Raw genomic sequence first — 9,935 nt, 5'->3', positions numbered from 1 at the left:
GTATTTTGCTATATTTGCGGAGAATATACATTGCAATCCAACAGGAAAGGGATCAGTAAATTTGTGAAGTGTGGTTATCTTGCCTACTTCAATATAATGCTGGGTGATCAAGATAAGGTATGGGCACCCCATATTGTATGCAAGCAATGTATTGAGCATCTTTCACAGTGGACAAAAAAGGATAGAAAGTCACTCCGCTTTAGTATTCCAATGGTCTCGAAAAATTATTATGATGACTGCTATCTGTGTGCAGTAAACACAAAGGGTATCAATAGCAAGAACAGGAAATCGTTGGTTTATCCAAACCTCGAGTCTGCAATTAGACCAATTCCACACTGCAATGAAATTCTTTTTCCAGTGTTTAAAGGCCTACCCGAATTGGAATTGCCTGGCTCTAAAGAAGACCAAACCTTCGTTTTATTCCCTGGGTTTCTCTCGCGGAGCCCTGGGGCTCCGTACGGAGCACTTTGAGAACTTATGACCTAGGACTCAGGGGTTCTCAAACTTTTGGTGTTGCGGAGCCCCTGAAAAGGTTGACTATTATTCGCGGAGCCCCAAAAGAAATGTTAAAATAGGAGCTTTCCAATAAATATTCCTGAGTAAGTGAAAAGTACTTAACTTAATTTAAATGCTAAACCTTTTTTTAATGGGGTTAATGCAAGTCATAAATAAATCAAAAATTCCAAAGATAAATTATATATACTCTTACTAAAGCTGTAAATTTGACACTTGACAAACATATTAATAAACATGAGAGCTGTGCTCAAATATATGGACACGTTAACCAGAGCGAAGCAGTATTTACCTTTGACGCCACCGGTACCCACAAAAAGTTCCGAGTTTCGCGTAGAAATAATTTACAGAATCAAACCGGACAGCCAGTGTTCCCATAGATAAAATAATACAGCGAAATTTTAAACGAAATATCAGATTTCATGCGAAATTTAGAAATAAATAAAAGTAATAGCCTTCTGGCAAAAAAATCAATCTTTACTCACTGAAAATTTCAAAGCAATTGGTCCAGTAGTCAAAGAGAAAAGCGATTTTTTTTAAAAAAAAATGATGGAGACAAATAATAAAAATAACAATAAAATTTTGAAACGATCGTTATGTCCACTATGTGTCCAACTAGGGGTCAAATCTTTTCCCTTTTGACATTTTCGGAAGACTTAAAAGGCCGCTAATAACGTGCGCGATTGCATCTTATTACAATAACCGATAGTTTTCGTCAGCATGGCATGTTTTTAAACATCTTTACGCCGGTGTTTATTCTCCCTAAATCAAAAATTTTCTTCGGCATTTACATGCATTGTTCCACAATGACGACAATAAATGCTTTTTTGTTCTCGTGGGAAATTATGAGTTCAATATGAAATACATGTTACCATATAGTCATCGGCGACGAAATGCTGAAAATAATAATTAATAATAAAGAGGTAAATCCGCAACTCAAATTTCTTGATTGAAAAACGGCATTCTAAAATATTAAAACTTAAAATAAAAGATCACACTATAAGTTTGGTTTTAGCAGACTCACGTCAGATTAAAAACGCTTTACGCTTTTATAGGCATTGTAAATCACAAAATTTGGTGTAATGTTAGGTTTTCTTTGGTTATTCATCGTATAGTAACTGCGAAATCGAAACACAGTCAATTGTGTGCGCGATATACCTTTTTTTTATTCTAAAACTACCGACAGAGCCGCATGCATTAAAATAAATTTCAATCGTATTTTGCCCAGATCTTGTGATTTTTTAAACGGCGATATCTTGCTTAATAGTAATCTCGAGTGCAAAAGAACAGATCAAGTTTGACAAATTTCAGATCGCAAAAATACGACTCCAATTTATTTATAGTTGGCAGTTTATCACGTGTTTTATGTTATGTATTTTAGAATAGTATTCTTTCATTTTAGTAATCCTAATAGTAATCTCGAATGAAACTTGAGTAACTATGAGTACAATTGAATTATTACGACAAGACACTTTAAATGCTCGCATCGGCCATGCATTGAATATTTTACGCAACAGAAATCTCGTTATCCGTTTTTTATAATCGCAATGAATGTTGCGCGGAAATTTCCGATTCAAATCCCCACTTCTTGAGAATCCTGGCTGCGCTCCAGCTTATAAATAATGTCATTTTTTAATTCCGCCTCTTTGCCATATTTCGAGGCTATATTGTTGTCAAATTTCATCAAAGCTGTTATTGCTTCTTTGAAAAGTTACAAAACTATAGTCATTATTTTGAAAAGTAATCGAATAGCTCGCGGAGCCCCTGGGTTTCTCTCGCGGAGCCCTGGGGCTCCGTACGGAGCACTTTGAGAACCTATGACCTAGGTTATATACACCTCACAATGGTCGTAACTCACCTAAGGGCGGATTCAAACATCGAACCGCAGACGTGATTCCGGATAAAGTACGAGTGTGAGAGCTGATTTTCCACTGTGCCACATGTCCCAACGTTTCATGTCCCTTTTTTAATTATGGGCGATTGCTCACGTTTTATAAACCGTAAAAATCTTACTTATGTAGGGTATTTTTTTTAAAACATTGTGCATGTTGTTGCAAATGTGCTATGCTAAACAAATCTTTGCGTCACACCCCTTCCCCCATGAAGCATTGACTCGTTTTCCGTTTAGTCCGCCATATTTTTTTTTTATGTATCAAAATATTATCCCTAAATCGAATAGCACGACTTGCACGTAATTGACAAAAATCAATTCCGTAATTACGACAAAATCAATTACGTAATGACCCCGTAATTGCGATATTTTTCCACGCATTTAAACCTATCATATCAACCAATTGAATCCACTTCTTTTCCGAATGGGACATTGAAGTTGGGTTTTCATATTCTTGGCAGTACTACACGCCGTCGGCAGATGTTAAAGACAAATATCAAGGAGTGAATTCAAATTAATTTTATTCTGATTTTTATCTTTTGTGTTAGCTTTGGTTTTCCTTTATCACCTTCGCAAATTAACCGTCCCATTTTTATGCGATCAATTTTATTTTATCATTACCGACACTGGTATAGGGATATTTATGGAAACGATAGTTTTTTAAAACCACCTTAGTACTGAATAAAAATTACGGGTTTCTAATTTATTAACCAACGACGAGCGTATTCTCTCGTTTGATTATACTTGCGATTTCCTCGCGACGAAGACTTGTTTTTGCAGCGTCTTCTGCATTATCCGACATTACTGCCTTGTTAGCATTTTATAATAATAATTATTGATGTCGACTTATTGACGATATTCCGATTACCATGCTTCATTTTACATTTAATCATTTCGCGGACTGAATGTTTATAACATTATTTGCGATAAATTTAGATCAAATATTATTTATTTGAGTATAATTTAAATATCGAACTTATATGATATGCCTTCTCCGAAAATACAAAGTTATATCGCAAAACAATGCATTTTGTGACATTTATTTTACACTCACGACATTTATTTGCTAACTCAAGTCGGCGATCCTATCGGCCAAGATTGACACAAGTTTGGTCGAGTGCCGGTGGTATTCAAGTCGACGATAAATCAAAATAAGTTTGTTATTTGGTAAGACAGTTAATCATATATGGCCGAAATATTGAGAGGAATTGTGAAAAACATCATGAGCAAGGCCAAGTCCGGACTGATATATAACGATAAAACCGTTAACAGAACATCAAGATTTTGTATTAGAAAATGGATCTCGCACAGAATAAACACACTGGCTCATATTTGATTATATATGATAGCAGTTAAATTTTTAGCGGTCCGCGAGGAATCTGTCGTTTTGCTGTTTCTCTGCCGTCTCCCCATCGCTTTACCAATGCCGCTAAGACGAAGTTGCGTTGGTTCATTACGCAATCTCTCTTTTGTCGTCATATTGCTATTTGATTAGCGCGACATTAATTATCACGGCGAGATATTGGCGCGAGTGATCAATCGCTCTTTTCGCTTATTTGGTTCCAATTCGTCGCGAAAGCTCTTCGTTAAATTTCACAAGATCGTCGTGTTGAAAGGTTATGGATATTTTCCTGTTTATACCCCAAGTCTGAAATAAAACAGCCAAAAACAGTATGATATTCCATGTTCATATATCAAGTGTTGATATTAACAATAAAGAATGGTTAAGCATTGCTAATCCACACTTGGTGGGGAATTCCCACTATTTAAACGCGTGACTATAAAATAGAATAAAATAAAAACGGAACATATATACCATAAGTAACAGAAAACTGGAATAAGTAAATAATGAATAAAAGTAAAATGGATACAAATGTTTGATAGACCATGTTTGAAAGATTGATCTCCTGCGTTCATTAGTCATTTCACCCGAAGAAGTTGAAACCGGGCGTGTTAGCGTCCATCGGTCTTAACACAATTCTTTCCCCCTATCTACGGTTATTATGTACATTGGCCATGGCCATGCTAGATAAGATGGGAGAGAATTTGGAACCAGGTGTGTTGGCGTCAATCGGTCTCAACGCAATTCTATCCCTTATCTACGGTAAGTTACGGGAGAAGTTAAAACCAGGTGTGTTGGCGTCAAACGGCCCTACTCAGTTCTTCCCCCTTAAGTACGTTAATAATTTACATTGGTCATGCCGTTGATTATAGGTCAGTAAATGGCAAAGCGTCATGCCTTCCTTCACCTACGTAACAAGAGAGAGAAAAGGGAGAAAAACGGCTGCGAATACCGGAACTCTAACTTCTTCTACTTGTTGAGCTTTCATTTTTCGCAATCGACGAAATTGACTGCTTTGAAGAAAGCTCGTTTCAATGCAATAATTACGACTTTACGTAATTCGTAACTTCCCTTCCGTAACTCCAAATAATTCCGTAATTCCGTAAATCAGTAAATTACGTGCAAGCCTAAGTCTGCACGACAATCAATTTGTTCCCGGAAAGTTTAGTTCAATCACGATACAGCGTCGAAAAGTTGGGGTATAATAAACTTTTAGTAATATATGTATTATATATTGAAGTTAGTTACCGGTAGTAGTGATATTCAAGTTATTTTCTTCCATCCAGTAAAAAATAACATACGAAATTGACAAAATACAAAATTGAAAACACCTTTTTATCGGGGAAGGGAAGTCGCGGGGAACCAGGATTGGTTATCGAGCAGCGACACCCAAGGTTCAATATCTTATTTAATTTCTAAGGTCGGAAATTTAGAACACTCTTAATATAGATTATAAACGAGCATGGCTTTGGCAGCTGAACCACATACAGCATCCAATGAACATGAAAGTTATATGAGACGACCAAAAATGGTACATGGCAAGTGGAAACATCTCGAATCGAACCCACCAGATAACTTATGGCGATTCCCCAATTGACAGGCACTGAAGTGTGTACTTTTACTTAGACTTTTAGACTTAGTACTTTTTATTAGAACGTGATTAAATGTGTGTAAAATTACAAAAACTACTTTTGGCCTTTCTTGACCTTGATTATCAATATAACAAATCTGAAACTAGAACTACGACCCTGGAAAATGTCGACTCCGGCCCCAATGGCAAAATTTTGCTCCATTTCAATCAAGGTTCTTATCCGTAACCACTGGTCGGTTACAGCTTCATCCACCGTTAAGTCAGTGTATCTGGAACGAATATTTGGTTAAATCTCATACCCGACATGAACTGGTGATCGGACGAAATGCCGACGTTCATCATATGGTTAAGTAATCTTATCGTATTTCTTCTCTCGGAATAAATGTGGAAACCCCCGCAAACGGAAATGTTTTACCGGGTACCACAACCGCACACTCCGTTGTTCGTTACATAATTGATCGTTTTATGGACAAAGCTAAGTAACTAGCGTTGACCTTTTTAAGCCCTCCGGTAATTATATTGAAGGAAACCTCAATAAAACTGAACAAAATCCGAAAAATCCATTCTACACAATTCAACTACTCCACGCTTTGTGCTAGTCAGCTAGTGTCTGTCATTCTAATGCAACTATATATATATATACTCTAGATTCATGTTGAATACAACAACATATTCTAATTTATTTGGAGAAATAATACCTCGTGAATATATGAGTTTTATTTATTCAATACAATCCACAATATGATTAGATTCTTGATTATAATGGCCGATTATATATATCTTGTCCGTGATGCTAAATCATCCTTGCAGTCCCTGAAAAAAAGACATGAACAAACTGAAAGGGGTGTCTCAAAAATACCCATTTTTTCTCACGTGTTCCAATTGAATAAACCTCACATCATTTTCCCTTTTCAACCATTTTCCTTACTATGAACTCAGAAAAGTGGGACAAGTATATAATAATAAAATGTGCCTCCGTGTAACGGATAAGACAAAGATAGGCAGAAAGTATGCAAATATCAATATAAAATCAACGCTTATTTGATTTCCACCGAGTTATAAATTATGGAAAATTGAAACTTCATTGCGGAGATTTGCTAAAAATTATCATCATCCATTCTGGACAATCTCAATATGACGGTATCTCTATTTCTGCAAAACAATGTAGAAACGCAATAGGGTGTAGTTTGTAGTTTGATAAGCGAATACCTTCAGCTACCAATATTTTTCGAGGTATCCTTCGGATCTCCGAAGTTGAAATTTTTGCAATATCAGTTTTTTGCCTTTTCACCCGCATAATTTATACAACAAACGTCTGGTTCTGCCGCCGACACCATTGTGACACAACAATATCTATTTACACACAGAGAATCGATATCCAAGGTTATACTATAAAATCATATATCTTTGCACAAAATTAGGTATTCAAATATAAAGTTCTCATTGGGATCCTAGTTGAACCATTTATTACGAGAGTGTTCGACGGGAAGCGTGTTAAAGAGCGTAGGGGTTCGGCAAGGGTTAAGAACTACTATTTTCAAAGTGCTCCATACGAAGTACCGGGGCTGGGTAAAGGAATGCTAAGAATTATTATTGCATTGATAAAATTTGACAACGGTAGCGCCGGAATGTGGCAACGAGGCGGCAATTTGAATATGACATTATCTTCAGGTTCCAATAGAAAACGGCCTTACAGCTTTGTTTAATGTGTTTGTCAAGTGTATTTTTTTCTAAAAGACAGACCATGAAATACATCCCATCGCATACGTCATTAAATAAAGTAATTTACCCAGGAACATTATTCTTTAATTAAGAAACATGTTTTTATTTTTAAATTTTTTGTGGGGCTTCGTAAATAATAGTCCAATAATATCTCATCACGACCTCATACCACCAAAAGTTTGAAAACCCCTGTGTTAGAGTGACATTTCGAGTGGGACATTTGTTTGCGGAGGTAAAGGACTAGAATCTCAATCCCTGCTTTAATATTGATAAATCCGCAATTGGCTTGGTTCAGGACCAAATTGCTCATATCTCTAACCTCAAGATAAGAAAAACAAATAAAATGAAATTGACTGCACTTACTTGACAAAGTCCACGCAGCTTTCAGGAAATTCACGAATAGGGTTGCACTCTAAAAATAACAATATTGAATTTGAAAAGTTAAATGAAACGTAGTTTTATATGTTAGCTGAAGATATATTTATTACATCAAGCTTCAGCAGTATTGACGCGGATACATATATCAACCGGTAGGATCGAATCATTGACACCACCCGAGTTACCGTTTATCAAACACTCGAATTGACAAGCCTTTTTAAATAGACTAAGAGGAACGCTTAGTGAACTTAGTTTTTTTGTTGTTGACATTACTTAGAACAGAGTAGTCCAAACCGCGGCCCACTTTATACACATTCCGTGCGGCCTGTAGAACAGTTTTAACGTGCACTACTAAACCATTGGCAGATATTTGTATTTCTTAGCAGAACAATTTCGATTTATTTTATAGCTATTCCAACTTAGAATAGTCCTTTTTCTAATCCCAATGTCGGGATTGATGTTCGTTAAAATCATGGAATTTCATTATTGTATCTATAAACGTCAATACGGTGCGGTGCCTACATGGGAATGACGTCCTGTGATCGATAAAAGGAAAATGAGTTGTCTTGTGCAGACGGTACCAAGCCGATGAGATGAGCTCGCGTCAAATAACTCCTCATTTGAAAAGACGTTTTGTGCCTTTATTTCAGTCAAAACACTGCTCTATTTTCAAGCGTTGGCCATGTGACACTGACAGCAGTGACAAACCGCAGAGCTGATTTAGCGCCGCGTGATCCAGTTTTTTTATATGGGTCCGAGGTCCCAACTTAAACGGCCTTTTTTCAGACATTAAAACTAGGCCTGCTCACGCTACCAGTAATATATTTTTTCAAAATAACAATTCATCATACAATGAGTGTAGAAAAAAGGTGACCGAGGTAAATTGGGAGGAAACGCATTTCCTTACCCACAACAACGTTAAACCACAGTGTCTGGTGCGTTTTCAAGTAATATTTGTCACGAAAGAATATAATTTTAAGCGACATTACGAAACCAAACACGAGGGAAAAATGGTACTCCCGTAGTATATGCACCAGGCTAGGGTTAGGCCATAATTATATTCCGATTTTCCTTATTTTATTTCAATTGCTAGTTCGGGGACTGTTTTATGTTAGCCAAGTGAATACACCCCTGCCCATAGTAATCAGTTCCTGTACACAACTTGATGTAAAGTAGGCGAACAAAATTAGGTACCTCCTAGTTTGTACATACTTCTGGAGCGGCGCCGAAAAGATACCGAAAATACCACGATATTTCTCGGGGTGCAAATTTAAAATAACTGAAGGCTTTATATAGTTTCCTTGAAAAACTGATTAGAATGATAAACTTTCATTCTTAAATATATTTAAAGTGAGTAAACTCGCGATGTTTTGATCACTTTTGAGTTTTCTCCGTCTACGGCCCGCGAGACCTCCTCAAAATCTCAAAATTTTGACTCCGACTACGAAACTTTGAATATAGACGATTCCATCTCTCATGGAGACATGCTAATCGTTGCCTGTCCAATCTCGGTTTTGACCAGATTTTTGTTGGATTCCGTCTAATAATATGTGCAATTTATTGTTTTGATATATTTGCGACGGTAGCACGCTCGCTCACAATAAACGTATAAGTCTCGCTATCGTTGTTATTTACACTTACCTTGGCCAACCATGCCTTCTACGTGTAGTTACGAGGATCATCACTGAAGCAACGGCCAACATCAGGAACACTCTCAATATTTTGTTCTTCATTTTGACTCAGGATGAAGATTTTAGAGACTGGAGAATTTTATTTAATTAAAACTGAATAACAAGCAAATATATCAATGCAAGGCTACATATTCTGTTAACACGAATTTGCGAATTGCCATTGTTGTAAAACGAAAAATCGCTATTCTTCTGGGCGCGCTACGCTCCAAATCATAACCTCCATATTGAGTTTGACTCCGTAGTTATATACATAGTTTATTTTCAAGACTGTACGATCTTTTTAGTCCATTTATATTTTTACGATACTCACCCTTTTTTAATTTTCTACAACATTGTCAAAAGATTGGCGCATTCTGCTTGGATTTCAGAGCACGAGTTGAAGCAGTCTTTCAATTAAAGCTATTGTTTTCATGTATTATTGGATATAGAAGGCAAATAAACAAAAAGTACAAATAATATAATCATGGTGGCTGCGAACCACGCGTCCGGCCCCGCCTGTTTATCGGTAAATGTAACCAATGGCTTCTGGGCGGTAGGTGAAGCAAGCCGACCAGTAGAGAATACGCGTCCTATCCTGCTGCTATGATTTCCCGGAAACCAGAATACCCGTCGTAGTCCAGTAGCGGTTCTTTGGAGAGTTCGCACTAAAACACTTTGACCTTCATGAACCCAGTAGTCAATTCGAAGGGCGTCCGTTAGAATATCATGTGGGGTCATCGATCAGTGTGACCCGAGCATATCCCAAACACTTACCGCGTCAGAGATTTTTGCACACTCCAAATTGCCAAGGATTCAACTTTGCGCAAT

General features: G+C 36.9%; 1 long non-coding RNA gene across 1 annotated transcript; it reads right to left on the bottom strand.

Annotated features, from left to right (window-relative positions):
• Positions 1-5,982: 5,982 nt before the first annotated feature.
• On the bottom strand, positions 5,983-9,222 carry LOC120333470 (uncharacterized). The gene is made up of 3 exons (XR_005568235.2): positions 9,079-9,222; positions 7,423-7,471; positions 5,983-6,150 (listed from the first exon to the last, which is right to left on the bottom strand). It is a non-coding gene; the product is annotated as an uncharacterized LOC120333470 (long non-coding RNA).
• Between the last annotated feature and the right edge of the window lie 713 nt (positions 9,223-9,935).

The sequence above is a fragment of the Styela clava genome, chromosome 13 (genome assembly GCF_964204865.1).
Source record: "Styela clava chromosome 13, kaStyClav1.hap1.2, whole genome shotgun sequence".
Lineage (NCBI taxonomy): Eukaryota > Metazoa > Chordata > Ascidiacea > Stolidobranchia > Styelidae > Styela > Styela clava.
Note: the sequence above shows the minus strand (reverse complement) of the source record. Positions and strands in the feature narration are given on the sequence as shown.